The 17,829-nt window shown below is 39.9% G+C and overlaps 1 protein-coding gene and 1 non-coding gene across 2 annotated transcripts in view; both read left to right on the top strand.

Moving 5' to 3' along the window:
* Window positions 1–17,829, top strand: part of LOC149070452 (uncharacterized) — a 142,332-nt gene that overhangs the window by 48,101 nt on the left and 76,402 nt on the right. The gene's annotated exons all lie outside the window — the stretch shown is intronic.
* Window positions 14,829–14,900, top strand: TRNAA-GGC (transfer RNA alanine (anticodon GGC)). The gene has a single exon. It is a non-coding gene; the product is annotated as a tRNA-Ala (tRNA).

Genomic DNA, 17,829 nt, shown 5'->3' with positions numbered 1-17,829 from the left:
CGTACCCCCAGTTTTCTTGGTTCTCTTTCCGCGTACCCCCAACCCCGAATCCAAGCATCCCCCCAATCTGTTTCACCCATTACAGATTCCGAAAAAACTTCCCTAAAAAAAAAGGTATATGATGAATTAAATTAAATGGTCTATTTTTTTCATTAGTTTTTTATTTCTTTCTTGAAGTAAGCAAACAAATTAACACAAAGATTGCGAAAAAATTAATGTGATGTTTGGGACTGTATTGAATTACAAAGTTTTGAAAAATTATGCTCAAAAGAGTAAAAATACAAACTCAAATCCGGTGCTGCGTTCAATTTGCTTCAATATTTATTTTTTATATAAGTATACGAAGAGAACGCCCGTTCAACAAGCTCCATGCTCGCAACCGGCAACAAAAACAGTATAGCTTTTCTGGAAAGTTCACTATATTCGTCACCGCGACGAACCCAAAAACTGACTACGTTCACCATCCCGCCATTGAAGAGGTTTTTCAGAGTGGTATAGATGCGAGCTCCAGTGATTTTTGCTTTTCTGGAATTGACAATAAAGCCGGTTCAAAATACTCTTCTTTGAAAGGATTAGATATCCACCGATCACCCATTTCTGGCTCTGAAAAATATTTTTCAAACGAGGATTTTAATCCTTCTAAGTGATCTCTCTCTCTCTCAATTATCTTATCACCAACTGTTAAATTTAGCTAGGTTTGTGACAAGAAATCGTGAAGTGTTTCGAACACTTCCAAAGAAAGGGCTACCTTGTGCCGAAGTTCGAACCCCGGGACAACCACCTAACTTCGATGTGCAATATCAAAGTGTTGTGAAGGCTGTCCATGTCTTCGCACAACAATTTAACCAATCTGTAGTTGGTGGGCTTCACATTAATAAAGTTGACAACTTTGACTGTTTCATCAAGAACGTTTCGCAAATTTGGAAGCAAAGGTTTCGATGCAAGGCTCTGTCTGTGAATACAGCAGTATGTCCATTTTGGGGGTGACTTCTGCCACGCGTACACAAAGGCTTGAGTATAAACCTTCCGTGGATATTCCTCCATCTGTGGTGAGCCTCGCATTTTGACCAGAGAATTCCTTTTTTAACGAAATAATGATCGATTGCTTCAAATAGAGCTTTAACAGTCGTACGATCCCTTCAATGGGTGACAAATAAAAAGATTTTCTTTGAATTCTCTTTCAAGTACTTAGCAATTACAAGTAGCACAGAATGTTGCGCAAAAGAACGTCGGTACTTTTGTCGACTTGGATAGGAAAAAATTCACAACCTTTCACGTGACTTATGACTCCTCTCAACATCGTCTGACATGTCCTGTATTCTTCGAGACACCGTATTATTTGACAGAGGTATTAAAATCACTATATGAGCACTCCCATCTGCAAGCATGCATCTGACAGCATCTTTGATACACGATGAAATTAAATTGTCACCAATGGTGTGATTTTTCTTCTTCTCGCAATAGGATAGCTAATGTAGCAAGAGACCTCGGTAGCTTTAACAGAATCACTTTTGGCAGATTCAAAATATGTTTTCACGTTTACAGATATCTGGTACACGGTATTTTATTTTGGTGTTTCAGTCCACTTTCGCTTCAGCACAGATCCAGTTTTTAACCACTGATTCTTAGCGTATATCACGTGAATAGTAGGTGCTTGGTAGAAAATTTGACGTAGAAAATTGTGAGAATAGCACGCACAGTCTCAATACAAACACAAACAACAAAAGTTAAACACAATACAAATTAATTAATTCTTCGTTTTTATGCGCAGACCGGCATGCGTCAACAATCAAATCTAAAACGCCCAAGAAAAGTGAGCCGAGAGAAAGGAATGCGCGAATCCGGATTCGTTCCTCCGGCGGGAGGAGGGAAGGCCAATCCTTCCAGTGGACGCAACCCCTCTATCATAACAGATTTTATTGATAGGGAGGTCAATATTACATCTGAAAATATTAGCAAAAACCTCTCTATCTACTTTTTAAAATTCTTTAATTTTTTTTTTTTTAGATGGGTGGCCGCCATCGCCATTTTCTTTTCGCGTACCCCCAACAGCCTCTCACGTACCCCAGGGGGTACGCGTACCCCTGCTTGGGAACCGCTACTCTAGACCAATATGTCTGTCAGGGAATTCTTATTTATTTATTTATGCAGTGTTGTTGGCTCTGGGGTATATACAAGAGGATGTAATTGAAAGTGGCAAAGATATTGTTTGATATTGGACAAACAAATTAGTGATAGTGGGAGAGTGCAATACAGCTGGGTAGTTTGTTCCATTTACCAATGGTATGAGGAAAGAAGTTGAACTTAAAGCAGTCAGTAGAAGCGAAAATAGGTTTTATTTTAAGGGAATGGTCGAATCTACTGGAGATGTAGGATGGTTTGACCGAGGTACGAGAAGTATCAAAGTTGAGATGACCATGGAAAATCTTATACAACAGGGTTAATCGAGAAATGAGACGAGAAGAATAGAGAGAGAGGAAGGAAATTAAGTTCGTTTTTAAGTTCGGACACAGAAACAAAAGATGACCAGCAGTCGTAGAGAAATCGGGTTGATTTATTTTGGATAGGTTCGAGTTTGTCTATATTATTGGAGGTGTAGGGGTACCAGATTTCAGCGGCGTAGGAAAGAACGGGAGAGATATAAGAATTTGGTAGCAGGTCAGTCTGATATTCGAGTGGAATGTTTAACCTCTTCAAACCTGAGACAAAACTAACCATTAAGTTTTTTTTTCGATTGATTTGTGTTTATTATATCCCCTTTAAAAAGAAAAAAAATTGAAAAAATTAATTAATAAATTAGGGTCGATATCTTTACTATTGTCATTTGAGTTGGGTACCCTTACGCATACCTTAAGTCGTAACTTGAAAAAAGAATCATCAAAACCATGAAAAAATCATTGAAAACAGTTAAAAATGATGGTACACACATATGTGCACATCTGGAACGAAGAGGTTAAGATCGCGGCGGAGGAAGAAAAGTTTGTTGAGAGACATTTTTTGAGTAAACGTAGTCAACATGTTTTTTCCAACGTAAGTCAGCTGAGATTATGACACCGAGGTATTTAATTTGAGAAACTTGGGATAACGTCAAATTATTGATGGAGTAAGAGTATTCGAGAGGAAGTAATGTACGAGTAACTCTGATGTGAAATGTGTGTTTTTGAGATATTGATGGGCATCTGCCATAATGAACACCAGTCAGCGATGGAAGCCAGATTATGTAAATATAATGCAATTCTTGATAATATTTATGTCGCTTTTATTGTATAATGTCGGATGTTTATGATACCCCGCAATTCGTGAGTGAAACTAAACTCTCTCTGTGAAATACATTTCAAATTTATTAAAAGAAAACTCTTCACCATAACAAATATTTGAGTGCAAACTGAACTTCTTTACATCAACTGTTTTTTTTTATAATAAATTTTTAATTATGTCATGGACATGTCGCCCACCCTGTATAATTGTTACAGATGATCCTCAAGTTTGAAGAGAGTTTTTGAAATTTTATTTATAAACTTTAACTGTTCGAATATGTCCATGCTCAATGGGAGCACATATAGACCTGTTACGTCTACGATATTTTCCCTGGTCTTTCTCTAACATGAATCGGCAATTGAGCGGAAATAGCGGTTATTAGTTGAAAATAGTCTGTGTTACCCACGCACACGGAGCACTTGCTCCTTTTCTGTAGATTTCCGTCGGTTCCGTTTGAGAGACAGAGACTCACTCGCCCTCTCGCAGCGCAGATGCTTTTCAACATTCCGTCTTTCGCTCTCTCCAGGTTTCTAATAATCATTTCCCTTCGAAAGTCCACCGAAAATCACTTTGATGTCTGAAGTTACTTAATGACCAGAGAAACCTGAAACGCTTGGATAACTATAATCATGCTCTTTTGACCATAGCTTGTATGCATTTTCTAGGAAATTCACGCTCGCTCATGAATCGAGCAACATCAGTTTCAAAAACTGTTTGATCTACTCTGATCTCACGAAGTGAGCATGTGTTGCTGACAAGAGCATAGACGATTTCTAAGCAAGATTGCGATGGTCCCTAAAATAGCAGTAAAAGTTTTTCTTTCCAATTAACATCAAAATTCTGTGCATATCTTCATTGACTATCTGAAGCTGGATTTCCTTTGAGACAGCTTCAGATGCACCCGCCGAGAGGCACTTCAAATTAAAAAATATCTTTATTAATTCCATACTGTGTAATTAGAATAATCTCGTTAAATTCTCTCTTACCGGACATGCATTTTTTTTTCAACCATATGCCCGACTCGTAAAAAATAAATAAATTAAAATAAAACACTTTCGCGTGTTTTGATTATTGACGGCAATGCACGTGTTTCTCCTTAGACCTTTCTTTCAAATGTCCTTATGACATTTAAAGAAAGGTCTATAAACGACTAATTTTTATCTTCCAGCAATTACCACACAGGTGGGATCAGTCATTTTGCGATTCACCACAATAAATGTATTATTGAGTGATAAGACAAAAGGGAGGGAAGTTATTAATGCATCGTCAATCCACTGCTTCAGCAATGAATGAATGAACGCCAGAACTTTGCCACTGGACTTATCCCGTTGCCGAGATCTCTCCACTGCTTCAGCAAGGGGACACCAGTATCAATTGGTAACGGGCAATTCTAGGTTGTGATGTCGGAGGGATTTTCTCTTTAATAGGATTGTGAATAAATGAAATAGCTCACCTCTGGGAGTCGTGAATTCTAAACACCATTGACACGTTTGAAAAAACGTGTTGTGTGTGCCCCTTGTGTAAATGTCAGGGGGATATGCGGCAGAAATTTGCACAAAGCATAATATAATGTCTATTGCTGTCACAAATGCATTGGCGTACGTATTAAGTGGGGGGGGGGGAGTAGTTTGGGGGATTTTAATGTTTTTCTTCAGTACTGTTATATTCTAGCTTATTTGAAAAAATTCACTGCAACGTAAATTTGGAAATAATTATTTTATGCTTCTCAGCAAATTCCAAATTTTTAGGGCCCATTAAAGTACTACATAACCACCTACATAAGAGGGGGAATCATCTTTGCAGACATTTACTTACTCATTCTGTCACTCACTTGATCACTCATATGGTCACTAACTTGCTCACACATACGGTCACGCAGTTGAACACTCATATGGTCACTTGGTCATTATTACTGCCACTTGATTGGTCACTCTTACGATCATTCACTTGGTCACTCTTACGATCATTCACTTGGTCACTCTTACGATCATTCACTTGGTCACTCTTACGATCATTCACTTGGTCACTCTTACGATCATTCACTTGGTCACTCTTACGATCATTCACTTGGTCACTCATTCCGTCACTCACTTTGTCACGATAGTGGATTCACCGGCGGTATACATTCGAACACATGAATATATTGATGGATAACAATAACTACGGCGTTTCGTATAGCAGTTGAGAAAGTATGATATATAATTTGATTAAAAGCAGGTGTCCGGGTACAACATCAGAGTTTTTGTAACAGGATGGGCTGTGGGAATGATCTAGACCAGTGGTTCTCAACTTTTTTTGACTCACGGAGCCCTTTCAGTATATTATTTCTATGGCGGAGCCCTGTTTGACTCGAGGAGTCCCTTTTTGTTTACAATTTTTATGGCGGAACTGTGTGTAGGCCTCTTTTTTTTAATCATCTATCAGATTTACTGATTTATTTTATTTTCCTCGAACGCCGCGGAGCACTGGTTGAGAACCGCTGATCTAGACACAAAGCGATGCCACGAGACGTAAGATATAGGGAGTACATACATGATAATACGATGTAAACATTGTACAGTATATAACATATGCATAGTAAATATACATGAAATGTGAGATAAAATATAATTATGCGTATAGGACAGAATCCACAAACTATTCATGATTCAATAATAAAAATTAAATCAACGGGCTTGAGTTATGCAAACACCAAACATGGCCCCCCGCTCTGTCCCTTATGGGCTATAAGCAGGCTACCTTGCGGCTGGGTAATGCTGGAAAAAAGAAAAAGCCCCGCTAGCCACCAAGATCACGGGCCGACCTCCGACCCACTCAAAGGACTACAAACACTAACACCAAACATGGCACAGCTCTAAAGCAGATTATCTAGCGGCTGGGCCATGCTGGAAAAACTCTCTTGATGTCCGGGCCCGGCAGGCATACCCGGGCCGTAAGCCACAGGACCCAACCCTGCCGAGGGCCTCATCGCCTCCGACTCGCGGCAATCACACCCCCAATGTCCCCGGAAACCCCAGCCGGCCGCCAAGGAGCCCGGGCGGTCGTCCGCAAGAGACCAATGACAACATCCCGAGCCATTTGCCTTCATCACCGTACTCTGTCCCCAACCATCAGCCAATCTGCAACACCAACTTCTCTCATCTTGTCTTCTGTTGGAAGGGTTTTTTCACAGGTCCGAATCTGAAAATAGAACATGAAAAACAGGATACATGTACAAATTCAGGTCCAATGAACTATAAATGTGTAAGTGGGAATTATCGATATTGACCAATTGCTGGTAATAATATTACAAGACTGAAGGTGCTGGGGGGACTTTTCATTGCCAGTTAGAGACATATTTACATATGGATATAATAGTCTTAATGTGATGAGATCAAGTCTATGGAAATTACAAAGTTCACTTAAATATATATATCAAGGAAACAGTTATTTTCCGGATATTATGCTGAGGTGAGCTCGGAAAGAAAAGTCATCACGTCTCCGCCGGGACTCGAACCCAGGCCCTCTTGCATACCGGGCAAGCATGCTACCATCTACACCACTGGAGACATATGAATCGGCCTTCCTAATTTCACGCACTGTGTCGTGAGGCGCTGAAGTAGAGGCAGTAGTAGCCTCTCTTAACTTCAGGAAATGGCCCCCGGGTGGGACGGTTTAGAGAGATATAGATGGCTTTTTTCTCAGCCAGAGATATCAAGGAAACAGTTATTTTCCGGATATTCATATGTCTCCAGTGGTGTAGATGGTAGCATGCTTGCCCGGTATGCAAGAGGGCCTGGGTTCGAGTCCCGGCGGAGACGTGATGACTTTTCTTTCCGAGCTCACCTCAGCATAAACTCGACCACCACAGCGCCCCATGAATCAATCACTGAGGTCCGACCGTCCATGTACGGTCCCGTTCAATGCACACGAGCTCCAAGGTAAGATCGAGATATCCGTTGCCTCTGTAGTCTATTGCAGGGTTTTTCAACCGGTGTTCCGTGAAACCCTAGGGTTCCGTAAAACCTTTTTTGTGGTTCCGCGGAATTGTAATGGACGGAACCCCAAAAATCTCGGAACCCTGTTAGCTTCAAAAATTTTCTCGTTACTTGTTGAGAACGTACTCTAAAAAAATTCAGAGAACAAATGGAGATAATCGACCAGAAGGAGACAATATTCGTTTTGGCTCTTGTCTTTCTTTCTTCCATATTCTCACACACAAGTCCTTCAGACAACAACAGTCACGAAGACTTCCCAGGAATTGGTATTCCCAAAACTCTCAAGACCTACACGCGGATGTTATGAAGGTCTTCCTACAAAGAATCGGAATCAAATTGTTCCTTTGCATGCTGTGCTCCCCCTCTCTGCCCACCAATTAATATTCTTATTGTCGGATTCTTATCGCTTTTCTGAATAGCAAATCCTAAATAGCAGAAAAAAAGGAAAAGCCTCACTTTCTAACTTACCTGAGGTTATATTTCTCCCATTCTACAGATCCGTTACCACAAATGGAAACTCGTTTACTGTGTCTTATTCATTATCCTAATTGAAAGTTGCATGAATCCTGCATTTGTCGGTTTCATTGGACTTGTGTAAATTCCCATAGCTTTGTCTTAAAAATTTCTGATTGATTAGGACATTGATGTTTTGCATGGACATTGCTTTTGTGCGTGCGAATTTCCACTGCCTGATTCGTCGGGAAAAGACTGACGGAAACTGATGTTTTGTATGATTCCAACTGATCGGCATTGAAAAACTGATGGACTGTTATCACATTCACTCTCTTCCATTCCTTGGAACTATGAAACTGTCATACTGTCCTGTGGAATCAGATATATCAATATTAGCTTTCTCCTTCACTAAGTCTGTTTTTACTATCGCAGATTTTTGTATGTATGCATGCGTTTTATGTTCTCGTTTCAGCTATCGGACTTCCAGCCAGAAGAGACAGCAGAGGAGTGGCGTGGGGCCCCGGTGGGGGTTGATACTGCGGCTTGCGAGTCGGGGATATCCGCTGGGCCCGGATACTGGGAGAGTTTTTCCAGCATGCCCAGCCGCAAGGTGAATTGCTTATATCCCGCAAGGGACAAAGCGGGGGCCATGTTTGGTGTTGGCATATTTTGCTATTAATATTATTTATTTATTGTTAACCAATTTCATCCAAGGTCGTAACTACGATTTTTGTGAGGAGGGGCAAACATGATTTTGCTGCCCTCTCCATTTCAAATTTCGATGATTTTGTATATAACGGTGCTTATTGTTCTTTCCTGATATTTGCTGCCCCCCTAAAGTTTGGCACTCGGTGCAGTTGCTCCCCCTCCCTCTTCCCTTCCCCCAGTTATGGCCCTGATTTCACCAAGCATTTGTTTTACTATGTTCTGTCTTTGGCAGCTTTTTGCATTTCGTGAATTTTAATGTGATTGCTTAAACGAGATCAGAGATAGTGTGTATCAGTGTTGCCATGATAAAAAATACGTGGGTATCTCTTTAATACTACTTACATAACAGTGGAATATGGTAGCCCAGGTCGGTAAGATACTTGCGAACTGCGCCACAAGATGCTCAGAGATGTCGTGCGTTCAATAACTTCTTTTGTCCTTGTCAGTGCCTTTTATGATACAAGGAACTATTGCAAAAACAGCGTTATGATAATCAAACAGCACATTGCTATTGAAGGAAGTCTACGCAACAAACGTTTGGCGTACGAACCTCTCGGTGAGAAGCAAAAAAGCCGTTCAGAATCCGCTGAACTGTATAAGTAACGGTCTAATTAGTCCTATTGTGAAAAAAAAATGAAGGAGTTTGTGCCAATCGGAAAACACTGCTCCAGAGAACGCCATTCAAGTACAACTGAAACTGAAACTTTAATGACCTGCAGAATAGTGCCTATCAATACATTGAGTGGATACAAGTATAAATATTGTTTAGTCATTGAATTTTTTGATACACACACAAAACATACATGTAAATGCAACGTAATTTAACCACAAAACATATTTATGTATGAATATATTCTCGCATTCAAATATATAGATTTTTCCCATGCATATTCCAGGGAATGTTACCTGGGTGCCACAGGCAGGGACGAGGAGAAAATGAAAACAGAAAAGTAGAGGAGAGTATGGGGTGGAGTGGAGGAGTCAAAACTGTTGTAAGAAAAATATAATTTTTGATATGTCCTCGATAAATCGGAAAAAATGCAGACAGAAAGAAGAAAGGTTGTTAAAAATTATATAGATAAAAGTTTGATCTGGAATAAGTATAGTGGAGGTATTTAGAAATGTGTCTTTGGAGGACAAAAAAAGATGCAATCCTTAAGTAGGTAGTAAAGATTATTATGGCTATTTAGTTAGTTGCGAAACTGGCAATTTTCATCAGGGTTTTAAATTAATGCAATGCACCTTTGTTCCAGTAGAGTATAATAGGATAAAGGCGTAATCTTCTAGCCATATTCCTACGAAGCCATTCAAGTAAAAGTGTTCATTGATAGCTGAAGAATACAAAACGTTGATAAAGATTCATGCATATTGCAAAGGCTTTTTTATGTTTCCTGAATAAGTGCTGGAGTTAAATTCTCGACATTAGTTTTCTTAGCACTTTTCACAGCATTGCTTGTAAAAATTATTGCAGAAACATACCTGCCTAGCTTGTCAGATAGACTCAAGTCTCAAAACGAAAAGAAGTGGGTAAAGTCTGGCTGATAGGGATAGGTATTGTGAATAAAGTCTTACTGCAAAAGGGTCACAATTCATAAGAATATATGAATTGAATGTCTTGTAGAATGCCTTACATATATATATATATAGAAAAAGTGGATTTATTTTTATATTTTAACAAAATTCAAAATTTCTTATTCTAGAAAACAAAAGCATGTTTATGAGGAATAAATTGCAATGTATGCACGAATTTGCAGATGTGCAAAGACCTCTATAAGGTCATGTATAAGCAGTAAAATACGAGGTATATATTTTTGAATATTTTTCCTTCATGTTTTCTATACGCTTCATCAACTGCGAAGAAAATTATCAAATACGACTTGTTAAAAAGATAATCGCCCTGAGTAGGTATTGTCCGGTATAGAATCGACCATAAAGTAAACAAGTATGCCTATCTCAATTATAACACGTTAATTGTGTTTTTCATTTATAAAAAATTGTTTACAAAATAATTAACATCATGCTATAAGGGGACGTCGCGTAGGAGGTGCGTCTCTTTTCCGTGAGGTGGCGGAATATCCCCAAGATCTTGATATTGGAGGGGTGTCCAATTAAAGCACGAAACTACGGAGCTTAACGAAGAAGACTTTATTTCGAAGCACACTCAAAACAGACAACCTTCCAGGACGGAAGCCACATTCCAACTCACGTTCTCTTCTCTTGGAAGATAGATTTTCTCTTCTCAACTTCTTTTAACAACGTATAAACAAACAAAACGCATTAGGTGCTGTAAGGCCACAGAGAGCTAGTAAAAATATCCATACTGGGAAAATAGATTCGTTACAATCTCCCCCTCTGGCTCCGACGACGTCTCGGCGAGGAGCCAGTAAGAGCCATCTCCCCTTTGGGAGTAGTTCCTGACGAACAGAACGGGAAGCTCCGGGCAACTGCCGACACTCTTGTCTCAGGTCGAAGTTCAGTTTTCGAGTCACACCGGTTCTGGGGACGTCGACTAGGGTTCGGATGCACTTTTGAAGAACGCCGCTCTCTTCGGGTCCGGGTAACCACGGTTGTGGTCTCAGCATCTCGTAATGGAGTCAACTCCCCTTGGAATCAGTACTGCTTTACGGGATTCAAGACGAGTTCTTGTTTCCTCCCGTTCAGGAAATCTTCAGCTTCCTGAGTAGATTCAACGTTTTCAATGATCTTATCCAAAACATCATTCCCACTTTGGGACTCGCGGAGAGTCCGTGAACTCTTCTCCACTACAATGAAGTTCAACAGCTCACACTGCTTGGCTCCTTTACCAATTGGGCTGGATAGCTTATCAGTGTGGCTGCCTGGACAGTTACGAGCAATATGACCACGATTTTTACACCGATAACACACTATCGGATCCCAACATCTTCGGGCAACGTGTCCACGTCGACCGCAGTTATAGCAAGCATGCCTTCCTCGCGAGGTCGAGCGAGAATTTGAAACACGACACTTTTCGTAGTCTTCTCTAGGGCCACCTTCACAGCGGTGTACCCTGTCATCACCACTCTTGTTGATCTGGTGCTTGAGAAAAGATATTCCTCCCCCTAACTTGGAGCATCTATGGGATTCTTCTGAGAAGGAATAAAGTTCTCGCTGCTCGATGAAAGGTATCGGGCCTCCCCCTGGCTTGGGGCATCGCCTGAACTCCGGCGGGAATGAATCAAGTTCTCGTTGATGAGAAGTAAGGTGGGTACCTTTATCTTCACGAAGTCGACACGAGTTTGACTCAGCAGGTAGTGCCAGAAGAGCACTGCTTTCAGATGGGCTTTCGACGAACGGATGTCGCTTCTCAGGAGCTTCAGAGAAGTACCACTTTCCTTGCTGAACATCCAGGACGATACCAGCATCACTGAGAAAGTCGGTACCGAGAAGGGTTCGGTTTTCTCTGGCCTGTGGTAGCACCATCATCTCGGTGGGAATCACTTTACCTTGGACGTTAATGTCCACGGTCGTAGTTAGGACTTCGGCTCCACGAGCATATCCATCGACTAGTCTCATAACGATAGTCTTGCGGGAAAAGGGCAAACCATGTTCTTGTAGGAGATGATATAGCTTCTCCCCTGCCACCGAATGTGTGGCACCCGTGTCAGCACACACGGCTCCACGCTTATGACAGATCATGACTTCGATAGCATTTCTTTGACGTCTCTCAGTTGAGAAACTGTAAAAGTCCAAAGCGTTGACACTGGGTCCTGGTCTATCCATTGGAGGATTACACGTTCGGCATCGGGACTTGGTAACACCAGGTTCCCCGCAACCATAACATCTTAAAGCAGAATGACGTCCTGCATCTTCCGATTCCGGATTCGCACGTTGATTAGAATGAAAGTCTCTTTGTCGCACTGCGGACCTAAGGGGTTCATGTTGCTTTGACTGCAACTTCTTCCTCTCACATTGGATCTCGCTCTTTTTGTTTCGAAGGTTATCATAAGCATCAAGCTTCTCCACGATTTCATCAGGGGTAGTCCACTCACTCCAAACATCCAGAAAATGTTCTTTTACCTCGGGTGGAATCCTCTTCTTCATCTGATCCGAAATCATCAGATCTTTCAGCTCGTCAAAGTTGCTAATGTTCAGTTCGGACAAACTTTCGAAATAACTTTGGATCTCAAAGTGATAGTCCTTCCAGGTACTTCCAGGTGATTTTCTGTGCGTAGAGAAGAGCTGCCGGAACCTTTCCGCACTCAGCTTGAAACGGCGTAAGAGAACCTCCCGGATGTGGTCGTAATCATGGGCCTTATCTTCAGGTTCTCGAGCAATGAGCTTAGCAACTTCATTCGGCAAAACTCCCAGCAGATACGCAACCCAGTTCACCTTCTCCACTTTCAAGAATTTTAGCTGTCTTTCAAACAACTTTAGGAATAGCGACATATCATCTTCACTCGGATTGAAATTCGGGATCAACCTCTTCACGTCGAACTTGGGCTGATCGATGAGAGCGACGGATGGCTCTTCTGCCGGTTGCGAGAGTCGTTGAAACTCAAGCTGCAACCGCATCTTTTCAAGTTCAAACGAACGTTCTCGTTCCTTTTCTTCGGCGATCCTAGATTGTTCCTTTTCTTCGGCGATCCTAGATTGTTCCTTTTCTTCGGCGATCCTAGATTGTTCCTTTTCTTCGTCGATCCTAGATTGTTCCTTTTCTTCGTCGATTCTAGCTCTTTCCTCAGCTATTCTAGCTCGTTCTTCTTCTCTTTCCTCAGCTATTCTAGCTCGTTCTTCTTCTCTTTCCTCAGCTATTCTAGCTCGTTCTTCTTCTCCCTCTCTTTCTCCGATAATAGTAGCCAGCAGGGATTTCACGAATTCTTCCTCATAACCGGAGGACTTTGTTATTATGTGCTTGAGATCTACTACACGCGAATCATTCGGAACTTCCTCTCCTAATTCTAGAGCGAGTAGGATCAAATCACGTTTCTTACCTTTGGCCAAGTACGCCATTTCGATTTTAGGAGCTATCAGGAACCTCACAGTTGATTTCGAATGTCCGTTTCGTACTGCCTTGAGTTCGAGCCACGACGTTGGGCGCCAGTTTTATAAGGGGACGTCGAGTAGGAGGTGCGTCTCTTTTCCGTGAGGTGGCGGAATATCCCCAAGATCTTGATATTGGAGGGGTGTCCAATTAAAGCACGAAACTACGGAGCTTAACGAAGAAGACTTTATTTCGAAGCACACTCAAAACAGACAACCTTCCAGGACGGAAGCCACATTCCAACTCACGTTCTCTTCTCTTGGAAGATAGATTTTCTCTTCTCAACTTCTTTTAACAACGTATAAACAAACAAAACGCATTAGGTGCTGTAAGGCCACAGAGAGTTAGTAAAAATATCCATACTGGGAAAATAGATTCGTTACAATGCCCTTTTTACTTAACCAATGGAATAAAAAAATTGGTTCTTCAATAAATTTCATTTTATATTTTGGTGGACATGAGGGTGACAAGTTAAAACTCTGCACCTGGTGCCACCAGACCTTGCTACGCCACTGCTTGTGTGTATATTTTTCTCTCTTGTTCTTATCTTATCGACTCGTTCGCACTTCTCTCGGGGCCTCCACAAATACAAGGCCACGAGAGGCAAAATGCCCAACGAGGTGGCTGGAAAGAAATGCTCATAACAAACATGGATGTCATATATTTCTGAAATACAGCGACCTAATTAAAAGTGCAATTATATAAACTAAAATTATATTCTATTCCGGGCAGTCTGAATGCCTCCGGGAGTAAGCTGTTCCATTGATTCACAACCCTGTTAAAAGAAAAATTCCCTGCGACACATGACCTTGAATTGCCCCTTATCAATTGATACTGAAAATGAGCATTCAATTTTATTGTCAGAATTCCACATGATGGAAGTGTAAATTCTCTTAAATGGTTTTGTAAGGTAGTTCGACTGAAAATACTATAGATGATAATTTGAAATACACTCGTATCACAAGATAAACAAAATCGAAATATTTAAAATATTTTGCAGTTTTGCGATATTAATCTTTACGTTATTACTTTCTTCAAATTCTGAGTAAAATAACGAGTGCGCACACACTTCTAACATTTTTCAAGAAACAAATCATACTTAATTAGTTTTATGACATGAATGTCGCTCTCCACTTGTTAATACAAGATGTACGGAAGACTGGATGCTGTGAAGATATTTATTATTTGAGATGTTAATTTTTTTTTTTTTTTAAGGAAGGAAGGAAAAAAAAAAAAAAAACTCATCTCTGCCTCTACCGGGAGTCGAACCCGGGTCCCTCTCTTGTATTAACAAGTGGAGAGCGACATTCATGTCATATATATAGCCCTCTGGTGGCTCGTCGTCCATGAGCTATTAGCTGATCGGTTTCACCGTCCATTGCACGGTTCCGTTCGGCATATATACGCTCTAGCGAAGGAAAATCTCTATCTCCTCTGTAGCTTAGTGGTCAGAGCACTCGTCTGGCAATCGAGGGACCCGGGTTCGACTCCCGGTAGAGGCAGAGATGAGTTTTTTTCCTTCCTTAAAAAAAAAAAAAAAATTAACATCTCAAATAATAAATATCTTCACAGCATCCAGTCTTCCGTATATCTTGTATTAATTAGTTTTGTTTATCTCTCCTACTTCTCGTGAGATTTAACGCGTGTTTGTTTATTACATTTTATTGTTAATTTCATTTCATGAAAGGCAATACAGCGACATAAACTTCACAATCAGATAAAAATATTCACTACTTTTTTAATTTCATAATCAGTTTTAATTAAAATTTTTATCATTCAGCTCGTGCTTATCGCCTTTAGATTATTTTGTTTTTTATTGAACGAAAGAAACATTTACTTATTTATTTATTTTTATTTTTTGGAATTTACTATTTTGATGAGATTTTCTGTTTGAACAGATCGTTTTCAATATATTTCAAATAATAATTTTCTTGTTTTGTGAGTTATTTTAATGAAATAGTTAGGCATACATTGATGAGTGATTGCACTGTGATCAGCCGCTGCAAATAGCAATGCCCGGATTCGGAACAACGGTGAGGTGAGGTTCAAATCATTATTTTTAGTGGCATCATGAGTAAAACAACTGATCTAACAGACTTTGATAACTAATGGATTGTGATGCCCTAGCACCTTGGAACGCCCATTTTAGAATCAATGTGGATTGTGGGCTGTTCATACACCATCAGTGGGAATGTGGTGTGCAGATGAAGAGAATCAACGAACTCTAGTGTTGAGTCGGTCCGAAATGTATTGGTACTAAAGGGGAGAGGCTACAACACGGCTTCATTTCTTCAAATCATCAGCTAGAACATTCGCTTAATTTGCAAATTTCATAATTCAAATTTGGAAGCTAGAGAGCAGAACTTCCTGAGCACATACGTTATCATCTGCAATCGTGTTATAGTTTTACATAAAGAATGATTTTCAAATTTTTCACTTACTTTTTTAATATTTTCTTCTAATTAGCACGTATTTGCATGCAGTTTTTTTTATAAAACCACTTACACCTCAAATATTTCACTCATGTTTCATGCATTTTATACACATTCTCAAATTCGAGGAGGAGGACGGAGGAAATCGGTTGATCAGAGAAAGTGACTTATGGAAAGAAAGAATGAAAGAGGGATTGAACAAGGTTTTTAGAAGAAAAATCAGTGTTAGTTTAATACGTCACACTGCATGCATGATGCAAAATTTCGTTCTTTCAAACCGAGCACAACTCCTGTTTATCACCATCGGCAATTTACTAGGGAATGAGTTATGCTGCAAGCGTGCATGTGTAACTGACAATCTGAATGGGTATTTAGTGTCCTGCTTGAATGTTTAGTGTTGCCATCTATTTCTCAAAGTGTGAGTGAATGATTGAAGGCACGTTGTGAGACTTTAACGGGGAGATCGGCTCGCAATTATGCCTTGAAATTGGGAACCAGAGAGAACCATTTTAAATATATTTTTATTAATATATATTATGCTTTCTTTTCCTGAGGGTGACATAACCCTGAACAATAAGTACCCAATATGGCACACCTCCCCGAGTCATACATCAAAAATGTATACCCTAATACCGTTTCTGACAAAAAAGAAAAATAGTGAAACAAAAACAATAGAAAAATTACAAGAGTTTAGAAACAAAATAATTCAAAAAGTTTCAACAAAATACATTTTCTAGAGAGACGATTCACCTGGTATATTATTTTATAGTTTGTCTTCGCAACAATGACACGAAGCAACCTAATTACTCAGTCATTCATACTAATCACAATTATTTCATTCATGATTACCCACAAGTACTAAATTCATAATGCACCCATACTACAAGTAATTAAAAAACAATACGTGTAAAAAGAAACAATGTAGACAAAAAAAAACACTTGCTGAAAGGAGAATTTAACCAAACAGACATAATACACAGAGGATAATAATGGCCTGGAAAATAGTAATTGTAAAAAAAAAAAATGCTTTCCGTTTATCAAAAAATTCAATATAAATAATACGGAAAATAAAAATCACTGTAAAACAGCATTAAACGAACATATATCAAAAATACTTGATGAAATACAAACAACAAAATGATAGAACGAACTGAGTAAATATATGTCCCATCTAATCAAGAAATTAAAAAGAGTTAAATAAATAATAATAATAACTACACTGCATTAAAATAACAAAATAATTGCATTTTCAATTGGGTTGCTGTATTTTAGAAATATACGACATTCATATTTGTCATGGGCATGCTTTTCTCAGGCATCTCGTTGGGCATTTTGCCTGTTGTGGCCTTGTGTTTGTATAAAAATCAAAACAATATAAAGAAACAGTTACTACAAAACAGTTTCAAAGAAGCATATACCAAAATACTAGGCAAAATACATGCGAAAAATCACAATTTCAGACAATAGTGATACAAAGACTGAGAGAAAAAATTAGTTTCTACAAGCGCGAAAAGTGGCTCTATTGAAGACCTTGTACATTGCAATGCCACCCGTTAAAACTCCCATCAAGTCTGACTTTCTAATCATTATATAATATCTTAGTTGTTCGACTGAAGTTTCACTCCGTACCCCCATGCCAATTTAGTTTGATGGACAGGCATACCACGAAGTCGACGTCTTAGGTATTCATTAAACAAACCACAAAGTCTGGCATCCGTCCTGGACGTCCATCACCGTCCTCTCGCCACAGTCCGTAATGATTAGGTCTGGCTTTCGTAGGCCGACGGAGAGAGAACCGTTGAATGGGAGATTCAACGGTTGCGTTTCTATTGACGTTTCTGTAATTTGCCCGAGCTATATAATATACCAAAGAGTCATGTCGCTCGATTCTCTGACCCGAGGTATGAAAACAACCCTGGAGAACATGATCAGTTGTTTCCGCCATGGCGCAGTCGGCCCTGCATCTTCTATTATAGTCTGGTCGATCTCTCGCCAGTTG

Source organism: Pholcus phalangioides, unplaced genomic scaffold, assembly GCF_987345545.1.
Source record: "Pholcus phalangioides strain wild (caught in Gottingen) unplaced genomic scaffold, Ppha-v1.0 ptg000022l_1, whole genome shotgun sequence".
Lineage (NCBI taxonomy): Eukaryota > Metazoa > Arthropoda > Arachnida > Araneae > Pholcidae > Pholcus > Pholcus phalangioides.
This window is presented reverse-complemented; position numbering and strand designations above follow the sequence as displayed.